General features: G+C 40.0%; 1 protein-coding gene and 1 long non-coding RNA gene across 2 annotated transcripts in view; one reads left to right on the forward strand and one right to left on the reverse strand.

Annotated features, from left to right (window-relative positions):
• The window catches only part of SPATS2L (spermatogenesis associated serine rich 2 like), a 1,108,221-nt gene that overhangs the window by 258,327 nt on the left and 827,083 nt on the right, over positions 1 to 22,811 (reverse strand). The gene's annotated exons all lie outside the window — the stretch shown is intronic.
• LOC126932163 (uncharacterized) overlaps positions 17,445 to 22,811 on the forward strand; it is a 77,896-nt gene continuing 72,529 nt past the window's right edge. The window contains exon 1 of the long non-coding RNA XR_007718128.1: positions 17,445 to 17,525. This is a non-coding gene — a long non-coding RNA (uncharacterized LOC126932163). The remainder of the gene's footprint in view (positions 17,526 to 22,811) is intronic.

The raw sequence follows: 22,811 nt of genomic DNA on the forward strand, positions 1-22,811 counted from the left end.
TTTCTACATTCTTATAGACACTTGTTAGCTTGTGTATTTATTTCTCATTTCTTGCTACATTTCCCTATTTTCTAGTGAGGTTTACACTTACATTTGAAACTATTCTTCAGCCATGCCAGCTTAGATTTGACATGTGAGTAAAGAAGCCATCTTGGAAATGAATTCTCCAGCCCCAGCTGTTCTGGCCATCAGCCATTCAAGTCACTCCTAATCATTCAAGTTGTCCCAGCTGAGGCCCCAGACACTGGAGCAGAGAAGAGCCATTTCTTTGCCCTTTCTGAATTTCTGACCTAGAGAATCCATGGGCATAATAAAATGTTTGTTGCTTTATACCACTAAGCTTTGGGGTGGCTTTTTATGCAGCAGTATATAAAAGAAACACTGGCTCATCATTTCACCTGGTGTGCAACCCTTTTAGCCCCAATGTAGTACAAGGTTGGCCTCCAGCTGCCTCTGCCTGCTTGCGTAGCTGGAGCTCAGCAGGCTGCAGCTTCACTCCTGGCTCACTGCTTTCAGTTATGACTTCATTTTCATCCAAGACAATTTTTGGTTTTGTTTTTGAACTCTCTATTTTAAATAGTTTTTTCATACATATCACTCGTTGCTGTGTGCCTGGAGTAGAGGTGGCAGGTCTCAAACCAATCTTACAACACCGCCATCTTGCCTGGTTTGCATTTTTAGCATAAGATGTCATCAAGCATGTGGTCAATTCAGGCCCCTGGATCACATTTATACTTCATTCGTTCATTTATTATAAATGTTAATTAGCACTTAGCACCTACTATGTGCAAGCACTTTTCTAGACACACTATAGGATACCAACAAGAGTTGGACATGTCCCAGGCTCTCAAACAGCTTACAGTCTGGTAGACAGGATAAGGTGAACGCAAAGAACTGTAATGAACGCAAAGAACATAGAGTCATAAACTGCAGTATAAGTGCAATGATGGACATACATAAAAAGTACTGTGACAAGAAGAAGACAAATAGACCAATGTAAACCAAGTCAGCAGTGGTCCAAGAACCAAACTGGGCTATCTGCTCCGATGTGTCTGTGACACATTGGAGAGCTGAGCTGGAGCTGAACTCAGAGAACTGTAGGACCAGTCATGGGTTTACCTCCACTGTACCTGTTACCACTGCCCAGAAGGCCCTGAAATTGCTACCTCTTGTCTGGACCTCATGAAAGTCTCTTTCTCTCACATCTTTCCTGCCTCTGGTCAAAGTATCCACCATTGTCCTAGAAATATGGATGTGAAAACTCAGAGTTGCCTTTCATGCTTCCTCTTATTTTCTCCTCTGTCTCTAGCATCCTATCAACTGTTCCCTTCAATCATCTCTTCAGTGCATTTATCTACTCATCCCATAACAACCACCCTAGTGCTGGTCTTCACCAGCTCATGCATGTATGCATGTATTACTGACCAATGTATATTTGGCATGTCTAATTCTAGGCTTTCACATTTCCCATTCCTTGGGCCAGATTCTTCTCCTTCAATGCCCCATTTATTATGCTCCCTGCCAGCTTCAAAACCTTCAAAAACTTCCCCATTTCATACTGTATCTCAAGTAAACTCCTTCGTTGGACCTAAAGGCCTTCCCTAAATCAGCCATGCTCTCATCAAGGCATGCAATTTTCTTGGTAATACTGGGACCATCTCCTCTTTGTCCTGAGCATTTATTCTCATATTCACAGTGTTTTCCATGCTGCCTAATGTCTGGAAGTTCCTTGCTTGTTATTTATATTTTTAAGGTATTTTTCTTCAAGAGCTTCTGTTATAAAATATTTTCTTGTCCTTTAAAACTTTCACATGAAAAAACTGCTGAAAGAACCAAGGGTGCTGTCATGCAAGGAAATGTTGAAGAATGGTCTGAACAGAAGAGAAGAGCATAGTGGTTAAGTAGAGTCCATAAGAGCCCACGGAAGGAGGTTGGGCAGATGCTATTGTCGTCATTTCCTAGGTCAATTGAGGCTCAGGGAATCTGATTATTTATTTATGGTCACAAAGCTATCCAACATCTAAACAAGGCCTGAGCCGTACATAACCCTCTGAACCCAGAAAGAGTTCCATACCATATCAGAGTTAGACACTGTGTATATAGTCAATTGATAGAAGTCTCCTGAAGATACATGTCTGTTCAAAATGAGAAACAACTTTCCAACAATTAAAGTTTATAAGAGCAGAATGAGTAACTTTATTTTTAAAATGAGTTTTGTATACATTAGAAGCAAAGGTGGGATAATGGGAAGAGTTTTTATGTTTGGAAGGGAGAAGATATAACCTTTAAGATCCTTTTGAAGGATAAAGTTCTGTGATTGCGGGCTTGTTTGTAAATGCTGCTTTTACCTGAGAGTAAAAGCTCAATAAAAGTGGGGAAGGGAGGGAAGGGGGACGTGAGGGAACTAATGTTTATTTAATAAGTATTATAGGTGACATCCTAAGGGATTTACATTTTTATTTAATCCTTACAGCAACCCAGTGGAATAGGTTTTTTTATCACCACTCTAAACGCACACAAAAAAAATCAAGGTTAAGAAAGGCTAATAAATTTGCCCAAGACAACAAAACTGGTAAGTGAATAAAGTGGAATTCAAGCCAAATAGAGGGAGGAAGGGGAATGAAGTCGAGTATGTGTTCCCCTAACTCCCTCCATGTGGGATCTCCAAGGCTGACTGTTTGTCTGAACCATAAGGGTCAGGTACCCTGTCCAACGGTCATTTTCTTTTTACCACATCATGTTGAATCTGGTGGAATTTGAAAAAAAAAGCTTATTATTTGATTGCCTAATAAGGAATCAAATGAATAGACAGAGAACAACAACAAAAAACAGAGAATTAAGCCAATGTATTGGCAGGTCAGAATTTTATTGCTTTTGACAAAAGTTTGCTGTGTGACCTATAGAGCAAGAGTAGATGCCAAGGGATATTTAACATAACATTTAAAATTCAATGAGAAAAAAACTATAATCATAGGAGCTATTTAGAATCATTATCCTAAAGATATTTCTGACCAAACATGGAGGGATCTAAGGTAGCTTTAGTTCTAAGTGCAATGTAACTTGGGCCTGCAGTAGGTAACATGTATCTGCTTTAAAGAGCCAGCAACTCACCTTTTCTGGTATCATTGAGGACTAGATAGTTCTTAAATTACTTTCAAGAAACTCTGGTTTGAGTACAGATATGTGGAGCAAATTAAGAGATAATGTCAAACATCTGCTCTTCAAGTATCTCCACTTATTTATGTTCACTTGTCTTGAGACATCCACCGGCACCTGCCTTCAGCCCTGGTGATGGCTGCTTTGGATGTGGAGTGCTGGAGGTGTGCTTGGCTGGGTGGTTTGGTCTACCATGATAACTTTTCCACATGGAAAATACAGTATCCTAAATAATCAGCCTGAGGGACATGGTGTTTTGGTTGAAAATCCACTCAAATAAGCTGATGCATTACTGAAAAAAAATAGCCTGCGTAAGATTTGAAATAAGTTTGTATTTTAAAAGTAATGCTTATGATTCTCTGGCTGGATACCATCAGCTGATGGTTCTCATAGGAAACCCAAGCTGGGGGGAGTTTTATTGTGGTCATATGAGTGTGAGAGCTCCTGGAGCAGGGCAGAATTTCTGCCCGTGTTATGGTATTGGAGCAGAAAGAGAGGTGGCCAATGTAAAAACTTTGCAAGTAAAATGTTCTTTATGGTTTTTAAGTTTGAATTCCATGTATCATTCCAGTTTCAAGCCCTTGGTGCATAAAGTCTATAAGCCACTTTGGATGATTTTTAGTACAGAATTGATTATGTGGTTAACTTTAAACAAACTAGCATTTTAGTGCTGACTGAGGGATCTTAGATTCTACTCTTTAGTGTACGCTCCCAGGAAAGTGTGTGTGTGTGTGTGTGTGTGTGTGTGTGTGTGTTAAAGCCTGGATTTTTAAATTCCTAACAGTGAGTATTTAAATATCCTTCATTCTCTGTCTGATAGTAAATGCCAGACTGGTTTTCTAAATGGTCACTTTGGCTTGTAACTTTTGAAATAGTCATGAGTTTAGAAAGCAGTCAATCAGGGTCTATGAAATTAAAATAAAATAGGCCATAGAGTCAGCAGACAGAAGAATAAAGAATCTTTGAAATCTAATTGAGGAAGGCAAACAATTGGCTCAAAGACATCCAAATTACATCATCAAGCTAGAAATCAAGTCTGGGGACTCAGGATGTAGTAGATGCCAAATGTCTTCTGTTAACCGCTGCAGACCCTCTCTCCACTCCCTTTCTGCCATAATCTGTGCCTTGGGAGTCAGACCTGCACTGAACATGCTAACAGGCTCCTTTGCCCCCTGACTTCCATTTGGTTTAGGTTAACGGGAAGTACTGGAAGAACCTGTAGGAAGAAGGTGTTTATTCCACGGGCTCCTTCCCTCTGGGTTCTCTGAAAGCAAATGGAAGGGCTCCGCTGCTGTCAGGAGGCCCTTCCCACAGATCCCGCCCCATCTCACTTTCCCCTCTTCCTTGCCCCTTTAGGTCCACGGGTGGTGAGATCCCTAGACCCTAGCCTGGTTGCTGGGTACTGCACTACTCCTGTTACTACTATTGCTACTGTTGTTAAACTCTTCTCAAATTATCTTCTTTTTAAATTTTAGTATGTATTCTGCTTTCTGCATAGCTTTAACCCTTGAACCATAAAAATAAACAGAAAGAAAGAAAGGAACGAGGAAGGGAGCAAGGGAAGGAAAGGAAGAGAGAGGAAAAAGAATGAAACCAGAGCTGTGTGCTTTGTAGTGTCTCTGCAAACTTACTAAATCAGAGTAAGAGACATTTGTTAAAGTGAGCCTCTGGGACAATTCCTGAGGGCAAAGTCAGAGGCTATGGCTGAGCCACTGAGGGAGCATCATGGTATTTCAGGGGTGCCTTCCTACTTGATTGCACTAAATAACAGAGAGGTAAACATTGGTCACTTGATAATTGTCCTTCTCTGAGACTAGCTTGTTCTGGCGGTGGATGCTATTGGATTCTCCGCAGCCTCTGTGCTCATTCAATATGTGCTTGTAACACATCTTGGAGCTTTATTGGGCAAGAGGCGCCCGGGTTTATTTTTTGCCCTTTTAATTATTTAGACAATAGTTTTTTTCTTTTCTGGCTAAATTGAGTGTTCAAGATTTGAACTCAAAAGGGTGGAGACTCACTTAATAATTCTGAAGGCAATACATCCTTCTGGAAGGTCTTGCCTAAGGGAAAAGATCTTTTTGTTTCCTCCTTGTTTGAATAAAAGAGGTGAATTGAATGTATCCATTAAAACATAAATTCAAGGGAAAAATATAGTTAATAAGCTATCTACTTGGGTGTCACATTTTAGTAACAACATATTTCATAGATTATTTTTGGCAAACATTTCACAGGCAATTTATAGAATGAGTTAGGCTAGCCAATCAGGTTTTTAAAGGATTCAAGAAAGTATTCAGGGTCCATTTGGTGCAGAGGCTTGGACCAGGCAAAAGGGACCCAGTGTTGATCAAGATAGACAAGATTCCTGCTCTCAAAAGGGCTTGCACGCTGGCTGACACATAGATGGCTGAGAAAAATCCATTGCTCCTACATGAAGTTTGTAGTGACTAGCAGACACTTTTATTATATTTCAGCCTCAAGTTCAACAAGCCTTATAGGATTCATCAAATACAGATTTTTTTCATCATTCATCCATGTGGGTGGCTTCCACATTTTTTTCTTGCTTTCTGAACTTTATATTTTGTCATTAAGTACTTTCATCTTTGAAATGGTTACTGTATCAAAAACAACTTCACGGAAACCCAGCTGTACAGTGAGCATGAAATACTTGTTACACCTCTCAGGACTGCAAGTTTAGGGCACAGGGATGTTTACTCCCTTTTTTCCTGGGTGAATGCTTGGTTTGTGAGTAGTTTCCAATTACAATACCAGGCAGCCAAGTATCCAGGAAGTGCAATAACTTTCCAGGTTTGCAACGAACAAGATGTGCCCCAGGCAATATCTGGTAGGAATCATCCTGCATAGCTTTCTTCTATTATCTTTCTCTGACCTGAGAGGCATTCTGCTTCGCCTTCAAAAGGACTTTTACGAGCCAGATGTTCAACCCATATTGTATTTTGTGACTTTGGAAAGAAATCTGAGCACCTGGACAAGCGCTAGGAGGAGTGAAATGTTTAAAGAATGGTAAGAAAACGCCCAACTCACACAGTCCATTATAAGCACGAGGCACCAGAGTGTGATGAGTCCTTCCATTGTTAGATCAAACAAAGCAGCAACAACTTCCTTTGTTTTCATCACTGATAAGATATTTCTCTACAGCTGCAGGTTTTTAAAAGATCATAAAGAAACTACAGTTCATGAAAAGTGCTATATTATGTGCGATATCTGTGATTTTAAAAAAGCAAGATTTCATTATCTTAAAGACACTGAAAATACATCCGCTCTGAAAATTCATCTAATTTAGGAGTGAATCACTGTCTAGATTAAGTCCTAGCATTGGTCCACGCAGTTCAATCTGACTGTTCTGTAAATATAACTAAATGCAATGATCTCCATCAGCTGGAAAATAAAATTTTAAGCAAAGCGTTTTGTCCATTCCACGCTTCTCTTTTCTTTCCTCTTCATGCCCTATTCCCTGTAACTCTTTCTATCTATTAAAAATCAAGTTCAGGAAAAATCTTTCAGACTGAAATGTACGTGACTGGGTAGTTAAGAGCTCTCATAGAGTGGGTGCACTTCCACTGGATGTAAAGAAGTCAATCTCCAGCAGAATTTAGGGTGCCAAGGAGTAAAGGGAGGAGATGGGGGCAGTGGTCTTCCCTGACTGTCTTCCTGCCTCATCAGTTTGATAGATGTGGTGCCGACCAGCACCACTCATGTGCATGGATGGTGGTGACAATGGGGTAAGGTGGATGCTGCTGCCAGTGTCCTATATGCTAGTTTTTAAAGAAGAATGCTTCCAGGTCTGCCTGGGATGGAACAACAAGTCTTATAGCTCACATAGGTATTTTAGAAGAAAGAAAAATGGAGTTGAAAACATCCCAACTTTGCTTCCTATATCTTGGCTACGTCTGCATGTGTATATAACACAATGCAGCAAGTCTGGCTCATTTGTTTCTCCCATTAAGTAGAAAGGAACGTCTCTCCCTGGATGTCAGAGAAGGAGATGCAAGAGACAAAAGATGGAGACAGATCACATATAGTTATAAATATGGGCTTTAGATCCAGACTGCGTGGGTTCAAATCTTGACTCTTCAGGTTTGTGGCTTTGGGCAAGTTAGTCAACTTTTCTGTGCTTTAGCTTCATAACCTATAAAATGAAGAAAATACTAGTACTGGTCTCATATGTGTGTTGAGAATTATTTATATGATGTGCTTAGAATATCGCCTAGGACATGGGAAGTGTTGTGTATTGATAATAATTTTAAAATGATTATAATATTGTTCTTAATGGGGACCTCTGAGATTCCAGAGCCCACTATTTTAACTGCTCTTTCTCTAGGCCCCGTACCCCCAGCCCCAGTCTCCCTTGGCTGTATTCTCCTGGCAGTACTCCAGTGCTGATCTCAGAGCTCATAATTTGAGCTACTGAGTGAGTTCTGCGAAAGAAAACATCACAGCGCAGCAGATTTGTGTCACCACACATTTGTGAGCACCAATTTCAACAGGGCTCCTAACACCACCAGAAATTCTGTTTCTCTGCCTCATTCTCCATAAAAACTAGTATTTCTTTTTTTTCATTTTAGAAGAAGCCAATTTTATCAAACATTTCAAATACATTTGTGTTGTGGTTAAATTCCAAGGTCAAGTCAATAATACAGAGATACAAAGTGACTTAGAGAAAATATTCTAGACTAGAATTCATGATTTCTTTAAGTGACCAAAAGTTGATGTGTTTAACAAAAAATAACTAAATAGAATTATATGTAGGCCGGGTACAGTGGCTCAGGTCTGTAGTCCCAGCACTTTGGGAGGCCGAGGTGGGTAGATAGCTTGAGTCCAGGAGTTTGAAACCAGCCTGGGCAACATGGAACATCCCTGTCTCTATAAAACATACAAAAGTTAGCTGGGCATTGTGGTGTGCACGTGCAGTCCCAGATACTCAGGAGGATGAGGCGGGAGGATCACCTGAGCCCAGGAGGTCAAGGCTGCAGTGAGCTGTGATTGCAATGCCGTACTCCAGCCTGGGTGTCGGAGTGAGACTCTGTTTCAATAAATAAATAAATAAATAAATAAATATAATTATATGCAAATTACATACATGCTTATACTATAATCCATTGTGGCCAGGCAATAATAGGCTTCAAAGGTTTAACAAAAATTAGTAGATGAGGATTGAAATTGGCAATGAAGAACTAGTATTTCCAGCCTTGCCTGGTCCCTTCCAGTCTCTAGCTTCCCATCTTCATCCCTTATTCTCAGTGGATAATCTTGCTTCCCACCTCATAAGAAAAGAGATGTGAGAATGGAATTATAATTATGCTGTTTCCAAATCCACAAACGTACTTGCATCTCTTACCCTGGGAGAAATGTCTCTTCTCCCTTTAGGATGCTGGGAAGGATCCCCTTCTCTCCCACTTCTGCAGGGATCCCTTCATTGGTTATTCACCTTCCTTCTTATATTTTCAGTATGTCCTTTTCCAGTGGTTCCTTTTCCCATTTGCATCTAGATAAACTGGAGTCTCACTACATACACACACACACATACACACGCACACACATATACACACACACACATACACAGACACACACATAAGTGCACACACACACATACACATACATACACATATACACATACATACACACACACACATGCGCACACACACACACACACATGCCTTTTCTTAATACCAGGGCCCCTTGCAGCCAAGGACCAAGCAATCTCCCCCTTTCTATTCATAACCAAACTTTTTGTTAAGTCTACTTTTGTATTCTTTAACATAATTTTAAAAATTCATTATTAATATTATTTTTGATTGACAAGTCATAATTATACACATCTATAGCATACAACATGATGTTTTGATATATGTATACAAGGTGACATGATTAAATCTAGTGAATTAACATATCCATCACCTTACTTCCCTACCATTTCTTATGGTGAGACATTTGAAATTTACTCTCTTACTCTCTTAGTTATTTTGAAATATAAACTACATTATTATTGATAATAGTTGTGCAGTAGATCTCAAAACCTTTTCCTCCTGTCTTTGTGAAACTTTGTACCCTTTGATCCACAACTCATTCCATCCCTCTCCATGCCCCACTCCAGGCTCTGGTAACTGCTGTTCTACTCTCTACTTCTATGAGTTCAACCCTATTAGATTCCACATATAAGTGAGATCATGTGGTATTTTTCTGGGCCTGGCTTATTTCATTTAGCATAATTCTTCCAGATTCATCCATATTGTCACAATTGACAGGATTTCCTCCTTTTTAAAGGCTAAAGAGTATTCCATTGTGTATACTTACCACATTTTCTTTTTTTAAAAAAATTTACTTTTTATTTCACTAGGTTTGGGGGTTATGGGTGGTGTTTTGTTACATGAATAAGTTCTTTAGTGGTGATTTCTGAGATTTTGGTGCATTCATTGCTTGAGCAGTGTACATAGTACCCAATGTGTAGTCTTTTAAAAAAAATTATTTTGGGAGGCCGAGGTGGGCCAATCATGAGGTCAGGAGTTCGAGACCAGCCTGGTCAACATGGTGAAACCCTATCTCTACTAGAGATAGAAAAAATTAACCTGCCCTGGTGGCACATGCCTGTAATCCCAGCTACTTGGGAGGCTGAGGCAGGAGAATTGCTTGAACTCAGAAGGCACAGGTTGCAGTGAGCCGAGGTCACGCCACTGCACTCTAGCCTGGGTGACAGGGTGAAACTCCATCTCAAAAAATACATATTATATTACTTTTTAATTTTTTATTTCCATAGATTTTTGGGGAACAGGTGGTATTTGGTTACATGAATAAGTAATTTACTGGTGATTCCTGAGATTTTGGTGTGCCCATCACCCGGGCAGTGTACACAGTACCAAATGTGTAGTCTTTTTAAAAAAATTATAATTATTAATTTTTAATTTCCATAGGTTTTTGGGTAACAGGTGGTATTTGGTTACATGAGTAAGTTCTTTAGTGGTGATTTGTGAGATTTTGGTGCACCCATCACCTGAGCAGTGTACACTGAGCACAATCGGAAGTCTTTTAACCCTCACCCACTTCTGACCCTTTCCCCTGAGTGCCCAAAGTCCAATGTATCATTCTTATGCCTTTGCATCCTCATAGCTTAGCTCCCACATATGAGTGAGAACATACAATGTTTGGTTTTCCATTTCTCAGTTGCATCACTTAGAATAATAGTCCAATTCCATCCAGGTTGCTGTGAATGTCATTATTAACATTTCATTTCTTTTTCATGGCTAAGTAGTATTCCATGGTGCATATACATATATATATAATCACATTTTCATTTTTTTTTGGCTTTCCAATTGTATATCAATCAGGCACTTTCAGTAGATTTTTATCATTTATTAAAATTTGGCTCTATGTTAAAATGTCTGGTGGCTTTCTTTTTTATACTTTAAGTTCTGGGATACATATGCAGAATACGCAGGTTTGTTACATAGGTATACACGTGCCATGGTGGTTTGCTGCACCCATCAACCCCTTATCTATGTTAGGTATTTCTCCTAATGCTATCCCTCTCCTAGGTCCCCACCCCCCAACAGGCCCCAGTGTGTGCTGTTGCCCTCCCTGTGTCCATGTGTTCTCATTGTTCAACTCCCACTTGTGAGTAAGAACATGCAGTATTTGGTTTTCTGTTCCTGTGTTAGTTTGCTGAGAATGATGTTTTCCAGCTTCATTCATGTCCCTGCAAAGGACATGAACTCATTCTTTTTTATGGCTGTATAGTATTCCATGGTGTATATGTGCCACATTTTCTTTATCCAGTCTATCATTGATGGGCATTCGGGTTGGTTCCAAGTCTTTGCTGTTGTAAATAGTGCTGCAATAAACATATGTGTGCGTGTGTCTTTATAGTAGAATGATTTATAATCCTTTGAGTATATACCCAGTAATAGGATTGCTGGGTCAAATGGCATTTCTAGTTCTAGATCTTTGAGGAATCGCCACACTGTCTTCCACAATGGTTGAACTAATTTATACTCCCACCAACAGTGTAAAAGTGTTCCTATTTCTTCCCATCCTCTCCAGCATCTGTTGTTTCCTTAGTTTTTAATGATTGCCATTCTAACTGGCGCAAGATCGTATTTCACTGTGGTTTTGATTTGCTTTTCTCTAATGACCAGTGATGATGAGATTTTTTTCATATGTTTGTTGGTTGCATAAATGTCTTCTTTTGAGAAGTATCTGTTCATATCCTTTGCCCACTTTTTGATGGAGTTGTTTGTTTGTTTTTCTTGTGAATTTGTTTAAGTTCCTTGTAGATTCTGGATTTAGTCCTTTGTTAGATGGATAGATTGCAAAAATGTTCTCCCATTCTGTAGGTTGCCTGTTCACTCTGAGGATAGTTTCTTTTGCTGTGCTGAAGCTCCTTAGTTTAATTAGATCCCATTTGTCAATTTTGGCTTTTGTTGCCATTGCATTTGGTGTTTTAGTCACGAAGTCTTTGCCCATGCCTATTTCCTAAATGGTATTGCCTAGGTTTTCTTCTAGGGTTTTTATGGTTTTAGGTCTTACGTTTAAGTCTTAATCCATCTTGAGTTAATTTTTGTATAAGGTGTAAGGAAGGGGTCCAGTTTCAGTTTTCTGCATATGGCTAGCCTGTTTTCCCACACCATTTATTAAATAGGGAATCCTTTTCCTATTGCTTGTTTTTGTCAGGTTTGTCAAAGATTAGATGGTTGTAGATGTGTGACATTATTTCTGAGGGCTCTGTTCTGTTCCATCGGTCTATATATCTGTTTTAGTACCAGTACCATGCTGTTTTGGTTATTGTAGCCTTGTAGTATAGGTTGAAGTCAAGTAGCATGATGCCTCCAGCTTTGTTCTTTTTGCTTAAGATTGTCTTGGCTATACAGGCTCTTTTTTGGTTCCACATGAAATTTAAAGTTGTTTTTTCTAATTCTGTGAAGAAAGTCAATGGAAGCTTGATGGGGATGGCATTGAATCTATGAATTACTTTAGGCAGTATGGCCATTTTCACAATATCGATTCTTCCTATCCATGAGCATGGAATGTTTTTCCATTTGTTTGTGTCCTCTCTTATTTCATTGAGCAGTGGTTTGTAGTTCTCCCTGAAGAGGTCCTTTATATCCCTTGTACATTGTATTCCTAGGTATTTTATTCTCTTTGTAGCAACTGTGAGTGGGAGTTCACTCATGATTTGGCTCTCTGTTTGTCACTTGTTGGTGTATAGGAATACTTGTGATTTTTGCACATTGATTTTGTATCCTGAGACTTTGCCAAAGTTGCTTATCAGCTTAAGGAGATTTTGGGCTAAGATGATGGGGTTTTCTAAATATACAATCATGTCATCAGCAAACAGAGACAATTTGACTTCCTCTCTTCCTATTTGAATGCCCTTTATTTCTTTCTCTTGCCAGATTGCCCTGGCCAGAACTTCCAATACTATGTTGAATAGGACTGGTGAGAGAGGGCATCCTTGTCTGTGCCAGTTTTCAAAGGGAATGCTTCCAGCTTTTGTCCATTCAGTGTGATATTGGCTGTGGGTTTGTCATAAATAGCTCTTATTATTTTGAGATATGTTCCATCAATGCCTACTTTATTGAGAGTTTTTAGCATAAAAGGGTGTTGAATTTTATCGAAGGCCTTTTCTGCATCTACTGAGATAATCATGTAGCTTTTGTCATTGGTTCTGTTTATGTAATGTATTATGTTTATTGATTTGCGTATGTTGAACCAGCCTTGCAGCCCAGGGATGAAACTGACTTGATTGTGGTGGATTTTTGATGTGCTTCTGGATTTGGTTTGCTAGTAATTATTTGAGGATTTTTGCTTCAATGTTCATCAGTGATACTGGCCTGAAATTTTCTTTTTTTGTTGTGTCTCTGCCAGGTTTTGTTATCAGGATGATGCTGGCCTCATAAAATGAGTTAGGGAGGATTCCCTCTTTTTCTATTGTTTGTAATAGTTTCAGAAGGAATGGTACCAGCTCCTCTTTGTACCTCTGGTAGAATTTGGCTGTGAATCCATCTGGTTCTGGGCTTGTTTTTGGTTGGTAGGCTGTTAATTACTGCCTCAATTTCAGACTTGTTATTAGTCTATTCAGGAATTTGACTTCTTCCTGGTTTAGTCTTGGAAGGGTGTATGTGTCCAGGAATTTATCCATTTCTCCTACATTTTCTAGTTGATTTGCATAGAGGTGTTTATAGTATTCTCTGATGGTAGTTTGTATTTCTGTGGGATCAGTGGTGATATCTCCTTGATCATTTTTTATTGTGTCTGTTTGATTCATCTTTCTTTTCTTCTTTATTAGTCTGGCTAATTTACTTTTGCATTTTTTTTTTCAGTTTCATTTAGTTCTGCTCTGATCTTTGTTCTTTATTTCTGGCTGGTTTGGTTTTGGATTGTTCTTGTGTCTCCAGTTCCATGAGGTGTTGTTACCAGTGGAAGGTGTCCAGGTTCTTGGCATCTTGAACAAAGAATTGGACAAAATGCACAAACAAAGTGAGGAAAGCAAAAGCAGAGATTTATTGAAAATGAAAGTACACTCCACAGTGTCATCCCACAGTGTGGGAGCGGGCCCAAGCATAGGAGCTCAAAAGCCCCAGTGACAGAATTTTCCAGGGTTTCAATACTCTAGAGGTTTTCCATTGGTTACTTGGTGTATGCTCTATGTAAAAAAAGAGAATGAAGTGAAGTTACGTTCATTTACTTGGAATGTGCCCTATGTAAATGGAGAGGATGTTGCTTGCTGTGTGTGATCTATGTAAATGGAGAAGATGAATGTGAAGTTACAAAGTGTAAATGGAGAAGATTTTACTTGGTGTGTGTGGTCTATGTAAATGGAGAGGGTGAATGTAAAGTTACAAAGTGTAAATGGTGTAAATGGAGAGGATAAAGTGAAGTTACAAAGCCATTCACATTCCTGTCATTGCTGAAGTGCTGAAATGTTGACTTAGTTCTAGGAAGTCAGCATGGATCAACCTTATGTTCCCGGTCTCCAGGCCTTATTCTCCTGCCTCAATGTGACCTTAGATTGTCTATTTGTGCCCTTTCAGACTTTTTGGTGTAGGCATTTAATGCTGTAATTTTTCCTCTTAGCATCACTTTTGCTGTATTCCAGAGGGTTTGATAAGTTGTGTCATTATTATCATTGAGTTCAAAGTTCAAATTTTTAAATTTCCATCTTGATTTCATTGTTGACCCAACGATCATTCTGGAGCAGGTTATTTAATTTGCATGTATTTGCATGGTTTTGAGGGTTCCTTTTGGAGTTAACTTCTAATTTTATTGCACTGTGGTCTGAGAGAGTACTTGATATAATTTCAACTTCCTTGAATTTACTGAGACTTGTTTTGTGCACTATTATGTGGTCTACCTTGGAGAATGCTGCATGTGTTGATGAATAGAGAATATATTCTGCAGTTGTGTAGAATGTTCCTTAAACATCTGTTAAGTCCATTTGTTAGAGGGTATAGTTTAGATCTGTTGTTTCTTTGTTGACTTTCTCTCTTGATTACCTGTCTAGTGCTGTCAGTGGGGTGTTCAAGTCACCCACTATTACTGTGTTGCCATCTATCTCATTTCTTAGGTCTAGTAGTTATTGTTTTATAAATTTCCAATATTAGGTGCATGTATATTTAGGATTGTGATATTTCCCTAACCACCAGAGAACAACCCCCTTTGACTAATTTTCCATTACCTACCCAAATCCTATAAAACGGCCCCACCCCATCTCCCTTCACTGACTCTCTTTTCTGACTCAGCCTGCCTGCACCCAGGTGAAGTAAACTGCCTTGTTGCTCACATAAAGGCTGTTTGGTGGTCTCTTCACACAGACTCACGTGAGAGAACATCCTTTTCCACCCCTTTACTTGAAGTTTATGTGAGTCCTTGTGTGTTAGGTGACTCTCCTGAAGACAGCAGAAACTTGGTTGGTGAATATTTGTCCATTCTACCATTCCGTATCTTTTAAGTGGAGCATTTAGGCCATTTACATTCAACATTAATATTGAGACGTGAGGTACTATTCTATTCATCATGCCATTTGTTTCCTGAATACCTTTTTTTTTTTATTGTGTTATATAGGTCCTGTGAGATTTATGCTTTAAGGAGGTTCCATTTTGATGTGTTTTGAGGATTTGTTTCAAGATTTAGAGCTCCTTTTAGCAGTTCTCATAGCGTCAGTTGGTGGTGGTGAATTGTCTCAGAATTTGTTTGTCTGGAGAAAAACTGTATCTTTCCTTCACTTATGAGGCTTAGTTTCACTGGATACAAAATTCTTGGCTGATAATTGTTTTGTTTAAGGAGGCTAAAACTAGAACCTTAAACCTTCCTAGCTTGTAGGGTTTCTGCTGAGAAATCTGCTGTTAAACTGATAGGTTTTCCTTTATAGGTTACCTGATGCTTTTGCCTCACAGCTCTTAAGATTCTTTCCTTCACCTTGACTTTAGATAACTTGAAGACTATGTGCCTAGGTGATGATCCTTTTGTGATGAATTTCTTGTATTTTGATTTCTAGACCCCAGCAAGGCTGGGGAAATTTTCCTTGATTATTCCCTCAATATGTTTTCCAGATTTTAGATTTCTCTTCTTCCTTGGAACACCAATTATTCTTAGGATTGGACACTTAACATAGTCCCAAACTTCTTAACTTCTTGGAGGCTTTGTTCATTTTTTTTTTTGTTTTTATTTTTGAGATGGGATTTTGCTCTTGTCGCCCAGGCTGGAGTGAAATGGCACAATCTTGGCTCACTGAAATCTCCACCTCTTGGGTTCAAGCAATTCTCTTGCCTCAGCCTCCCAAGTAGCTGGGATTACAGGTGCCTACCACTACGCCCAGCTAATTTTTGTATTTTTAGTAGAGATAGGGTTTCACCATGTTGACCAGGCTCGTCTTGAACTCCTGACGTCAGGTGACCCATCCACTTTGGCCTCCCAAAGTGTCAGGATTACAGTGTGAGCGACTGCACCTAGTCTGTTTTGTTATTTTTTAAAATTCTTTTTCCTTTGTCCTTGACGGATTGAGTTAATTCAAAAGCCTTGTCTTCAAGCTTGAAAGTTCTTTCTTCTGCTTGTTGGATTCTATCACTGAGATTCTCCAATGCATTTTGCATTTCTCTAAGTGTGTCCTTGATTTCCAGAAGTTGTGAAGTTTTTTTATTTATGCCATCTACTTCACTGAAGGTTTTTCATTTCATATCCTGTATCATGTTTTTAATTTCAAGTTGTACTTCACCTTTCTCGGATGCCTCCTTGATTAGCTTAATAATTGACCTTCTGAATTCTTTTTCTGGCAATTTAGAGATTTTGACTTGGTTTAGGTCCATTGCTGGTAAGCTGGTGTGATCTTTTGGGGGTGTTAAAGGACCTTGTTTTGTCATATTACCAGAATTGTTTCTCCAATTCCTTTTCATTTAGGTAGACTATGTCAGAGGGAAGATCTGGGACCCCAGGGCTGCTGTTCAGATTCTTTCGTTCCACAGGGTACTCCCTTGATGGGGTGTTCTCCCCCTTCTCCTAGGGATGGGGCTTCCTGAGGGCTGAACTGTGATGATTGGTTTTGCTCTTCTGGGTCTGGCCCCCAGTGGAGCTACCAGGCTCTGGGCTGGTACTGGTGAGTATCTACAAAGAGTCCTATGGTGTGATCCATCTTCAGGTCTTTCAGCTGTGGATACTAGCACCTGCTCCAGTGGAGGAAGCAGGGAAGTGAAGTGGACTCTATGAGGGTCTTTGATTGTTTTTTTTTTTTTTTTTTTTTTCAGTGCACTGGTTTTGTGTTGGTTGGCCTCCAGCCAGGAGGTGGCACTTTCAAGAGTGCATCAACTGTGGTACTACGGGGAGGAAGCAAAGTTGCCCTGGGGTCGCCTGGTTACATGTTCAGGTTTCTCAGGTGGTGGGCAGGGCCTTAGAGCTCCCAAGAGATTATGTCCTTTGTCTTCGACAACCAGGGTGGGTAGAGAAAGACCACCAGGTTGGGTCAGAGATACATGTGTCTGAGCTCAGACTCTCTTTGGGTGGGGCATGCTGCAGCTGCTGTAGGGGCTGGGGGTGTGGTTCCCAGGCCAATGGAGGTTTGTTCCCAGGGGGATCACGGCTGCCACTGCTGAGTCATACAGGTTGCCAGAGAAGTGGGGTAAAGCTGGCAGTCACAGGCCTCACCCTGCTGCCACACAGCCTGCAGTCCTAAGGGCTGGTTTCACTCCCACCGTGCTCCTGCAACTGTATCAAGTCCAGGCAGCCAGTGACCAGGGCTGAGAACTTGCCGCAGAGCATGAGCCTCCCCGCTGAGAAAGCAAGCGGACTCACAGCTTTTTGGCATCTGGGGAGCCTGCAGAGGTGATCCAGTTCCTTCAAAGGGTCTGTGGATTCTCTTGGCTTTCCAGGTATGTTGCTGTGGTAGTTCATGGAGCAAAAGTTCACAATATGAGTCTCTGCATGCAGCTCTGTCTGTCCAAGAGGGAGTTGCAAGCTAGTCCTGCCTCCTATCTGCCATCTTAATCCTGTACCACATTTTCTTTATCCAGTCATCTACTTACAGACCTTTAGGTTGGTTTCATGTCTTGGTTATTGTGAACAATTCTGCAATGCTCATAGGAGTGCAGACAGTCCTTTGACTTATTGATTTCAGTTCCTTTGTATATATATCCAAAGTGGGATTACTGCATTGGATGGTAGTTCTGTTTTTAGTTTACTGAGGAACCTGCATACTGCTTACCAAAGTGTCTGTACCAATTTACATTCCCACCAACAGGGTTCCCTTTTCTCTGCTTCCTCTTCAATACTTATCTCGAGTTTTTTGGTAAAAGCCATTTGAAAAACTGTGATGTCTCATTGTAGTTTTAACTTGCATTTCCCTAACGATTAGTGGTGCTGAGAATTTTTCACATACCTGGTACCATTTGTATATCTTCTTTTGAAAAATAGTCAGGTCCTTTAGCTAATTTTCAACTAGGATATTTATTTTCTTGCTGTTGAGTTGTTTGGGTTCCTTATATATTTTGGGTATTAACTTCTTATTAGATGTATGGTTTGTAAATATTTTCCCTCATTCTTTGGGTTGTCTCTTCACTCTTTTAATTGTTCCCTTTGCTGTGCAGGAACTTGTTAGTTTGACATCAATTTGTCTACTTTTACTTTTGTTTCCTGTGCATTTGGAATCCTATCCAAAAAATCATTGCCCGGACCAATGTAGTGGAGCTTTCCCCCTGGGTTTTCTTCTGGAAGTTTTAAAGTTTCAGATCTTAGATTTAAGTCTTTAATCCATATTGAGTTGACTTTTGTATATGGTGTAAGGTTCTAATATCAAGATAAAGGTCTAATATCATTCTTCTGTATGTGGATATCTAGTTTTTCAACAACATTTATTGAAGATATTTTCCTTTCCACATTGTGTTTTCTTGGCACTTTTGTCAAAAATCAGGCTGGGCACAGTGGCTCACACCTGCAATCTCAGCACTTTGGGAGGCCAAGGCGAGCAGATCACCTGAGGTCAGGAGTTCGAGACCAGCCTGGCCAACCTGGTGAGAACCAGTCTCTACTAAAAATACAAAATTAGCTAGGCATGGTGGTTCTTGCCTATCATCCCAGCTAATTGGGAGGCTGAGGCAGGAGAATTGCTTGAACCCAGGAGGCAGAGGTTGCAGTGAGCCGAAATCATGCCACTGTACTCCAGTCTGGGTGACAAGAGTGAAACTGTAAAAAAAAAAAAAAAAAAAAAATTCACTGTAAATTTGTGGGTTTATTTCTGGGCTTTCTATCTTGATCGATGTGTCTGTTTTTATACAGTTTCATGCTGTTTTGATTATAATCCCTTTATAGGATATTTTGAAATCAAGGAATGTAATGCCTCCAGCTTTGTTCTTTTTGCTCAAGGTTATTTTGGCTATTTGGCATCTCACAATCGAACTTTTAAAAGAATTGTCTACATTTGCTGTTACCATTTCTACACCAAGGATAAGAATACGCATTATCCTTGAACCTCCAGGCTACTGAAAATTATCTTGCCCAAATTCTTGTGAAATCTTAAGGACATTTTTCAGTCGTTGCTTTGCTCTATTTTTTCAAAAATGTTCTTCTCTTTTCTTCTAGCTACACAGTTATCTGGTTTTTCTTTTATATCCTTGACTGTTTCTTCTCACACGTCTTTACAACTTTTCCTTTTCTACTCATTCCTTAAATATTAGCAGTCCTAAGAAATCTTTTCTTGGCAGTCTGATTTTCTTCCTCTAAACTCTATAGACAACATCCTCTACTTTCAGCTATATGCCGATGGCACCAAAAGCTATATCTCTAATGCAACCTTCCTCCTAATTTCATTGCCCATATAGTAATTGCCTGTTACACGTCTCTACTTGGATGTCTTTCTAGCACCATAAATTTAGCATATCAAGGCAAAACAAATGGACATTCCCCTAAACCACTACATACACACACACACACACACACACACACACACACACACACACACACACAGAGAGAGAGAGAGAGAGAGAGAGAGAGAGAGAGAGAGAGAACCTGAGTTGATTCTCTCAGGGAATGGAACTGTCATTCACCCAGTGCCCAAACCAGAACCGTGGGGATGTTATCTTTAAATCCTCCATCTTCTCTGCTCTCTACTTCATATCAATTACCTCTGATCTTTCTTCCATCTCCAAAATGTCTCTTAAATCCATTCCCTTAGTTCACTTCTTTCTGTTCTACCTGGCCTTTATTTCTCACCTGAATTACAGCCACTGCTTCACACTTGGTTTCCCATTTTATGTTCTATATGCTAAACTTGGATCATCTTTAAATATTACAACCTCCTTGAGTCTCTTGCTTAAAATCCTGGACGAATTTTCCATTGCCTCTAGAATTAGTACAAACTCCTCTTCAGGGCTTTGCTTGGTGCTTTCCAGGCTCTGGCCCCTGCCAGTGTCTCTAGCCTCCTCTCATCACTTCCCCTTGAGCTCTGTTCTGTAAGCATAAGAACTTCCTTGGGCTTTGCAGACACAGCTTGCCATGCTCATATGTGGCCTTCCCAGGTGCTGTTCCTTCTGCTTTGAACACTCTCTTAGCCTATGAATTTTTTTCTGGCATATTTTTTAATCCTTCAGGTGTCTAACCACTAGATTAAAAGGTTTTTGAGTGCAGAGATCATTCCCCTCCTCTGCTACCAGATCTGCACCACCTTTAGCATAATGCCTGACATATAGGAGATATTCAGTACATAGTGGTTGAAAAAGAAATGGATAAACAAATGTAAGAATTGTGGGAATTCATCTTTTCAATTGTCTCTGATATCTCACATCTTATCAGGAGTCACATCCATGCCTTTCTCCCCATCTCAAAATTCAACTTCTCTCCCCATTTCCTATGACTTCCCATACTTTTTATTTTATTTTTTAATTTCTTATAGCCCAGAGACTGCAAATGACTAGGCTATGGAACAAATACAGCAGGTGGATTCTGTTTCATCTACATAATATTTTAAATTTTGAATTAGTTGCCAACATTTAAAATGCAGGAGGTTTTCACTTTTCACAGAAGTAGGAAAAAAATTCTAAACTTTATATAGAACCACAAAAGACACTGAATAGCTAAAGCAACCTTGAGCAAAATGAACAAAGCTGAAGGCATCACACTACCTGGCTTCAAAATTTACTACAAAGTTGGAGTGACCAAATCAACATTGTTCTGGCATAAAACAGACAGACACACAGACCAATGGAGCTGAATATAGAACCCAGATATAAACCCAACCATTCATAGCCAACTCATCTTTGGTAAAGACACCCAGAACATACAATGGGAAAAAGATAGTCTTTTCACTAAATGGTGCTAGGTGAGGCCGGGCACGGTGGCTCATGCATGTAATCCCAGCACTTTGGGAGGCTGAGGCAGACGGATTACCTGAGGTCAGGAGATAGAGACCAGCCTGGCCAACATGGTGAAACTTCATCTCTACTAAAAATACAAAAATTAGCCAGATGTGGTGGTGCATGCCTGTAATCCCAGCTACTTGGGAGGCTGAGACAGAAGAATAGCTTGAAGCTGGGAGGTGGAGGTTGCAGTGAGCCAAGATCTTACCACTGCACTCCAGCCTGGGCAACAGAGTGAGAATCTGTGTCAAAAAAAAAGAAATGTTTTTAAAAATTCAGGAGGTTTTTTACATAAAAATCCAGCTTCTCTTGAACGAATAAGAAAAAAATCAAAGATCTCACTACACTTACCAGCATTCTATAAGCAGATGGAGTTGGGTAAAAGACAGGTAGTTTCCAGTTTACCTCGTCACACCAGACACACTTCATCACTAGATTTCTTTGTAGTGCTTGCTGTACCTGTAGGCATCTAATTTGCAACACCTGGTACAGATTTGCTCCTCAACCGTTGATTCATTAGGCAGTAAATTCAATCTAAGAAACATTTGTGGAGCTCCCAAACATGCACAGAATTGCACAGCATTTCTGTGCTGGCTCCCAAACAATGGGGTCAATATTGATATCATCACGCTTCCCAGTGTGGATCCGCTGTTGTCTATGTGCATTGCCTGCTGTCAGGCAGGGGTGAACTCAGAGATGTGCTTCACATGTGTCTCCTCCATGGACTACAGACATAGCGACAGAGACCCTAGCTACAGCACTTAAATGTCCAGCTTCCATAAGCATCCCACAGCCATCCCACCATCCAGACCATCAGCCCCTCCTGGGTCCTGCACATAAGTAGTGCGCATCTCTGCCTCTTCTGAGAACCTCCAAACCACCATCCTCTTTCAGGGTGTGGGAAGTTGCTGCCTGGACTTGAGCCAGACACCCAGTTTAACCCAGGACACCAGCTCTGGTTCCTCCAGTGCTGGCATAATCTGGGTGGCCAGGAACAAAGGAAGAGAAATCCAAACCTTTCAGAGACATAATCCTGGCATCCTGCTAGTATACATTTTATGCCTCCCTGATTAACTCATTGTAGCAAAACAGTAACAAAATAAGATGCCAGTCAGCACTTTTCTCAACTCTCATCATATTATATTGATTATTTTGGTTTCTTTGTGTTATCTTCCTCAGTGGTCTTCGAGTTTCCCTAGGATGAGCCATCTTTTACTCATGATATCTACCCCCAGTACCTAGCATATGTTCTTCCATATTATATTTGCTAAGTAAATATTATTTTAATAATGAATATATTATGGGTCAATGTTCTGATGTTCTGAGTCTCTTACAAGTAAGTGGTTAAGACTTAGGGGAACACAAACCCTAATGCAGTTATTTTCAAAGACCCCTTTTCAAGAATAGTACAATGCTGTAGAAATCCGAGGAACTCCAGAGACAAGCAGTTCAATTTATTCTGTTCAACGTAAATCCCCCTTCCAACTTATTAGTGATAACTGGAGATGACATTTCCAAGTAATCATTTCTTTTTCAGTGAGTCAGGGCCGGGATAGTTTCAAAGCTGTAATCCTTACTTAGCTACACTGATTTCTGTCACTAAAGATTGTCCTTGAAATAGTGAATGAATGCACGTTTCTTACCCTGGGGCTAAAATGCATCTGAAAGTCCAGCCATTCTTTGCTGTGGATGAAAGTTCACATTTCTCTGTAACACAAGTTACATGAACAGGTAAATTAAAACAAGTTTTGCACTGTGATTTTCCATTAATCACGATTATCAATTCATGAATTCCTGATAAGCCTGTTT

Source organism: Macaca thibetana, chromosome 12, assembly GCF_024542745.1.
Source record: "Macaca thibetana thibetana isolate TM-01 chromosome 12, ASM2454274v1, whole genome shotgun sequence".
NCBI classification, from domain to species: Eukaryota; Metazoa; Chordata; class Mammalia; order Primates; family Cercopithecidae; genus Macaca; species Macaca thibetana.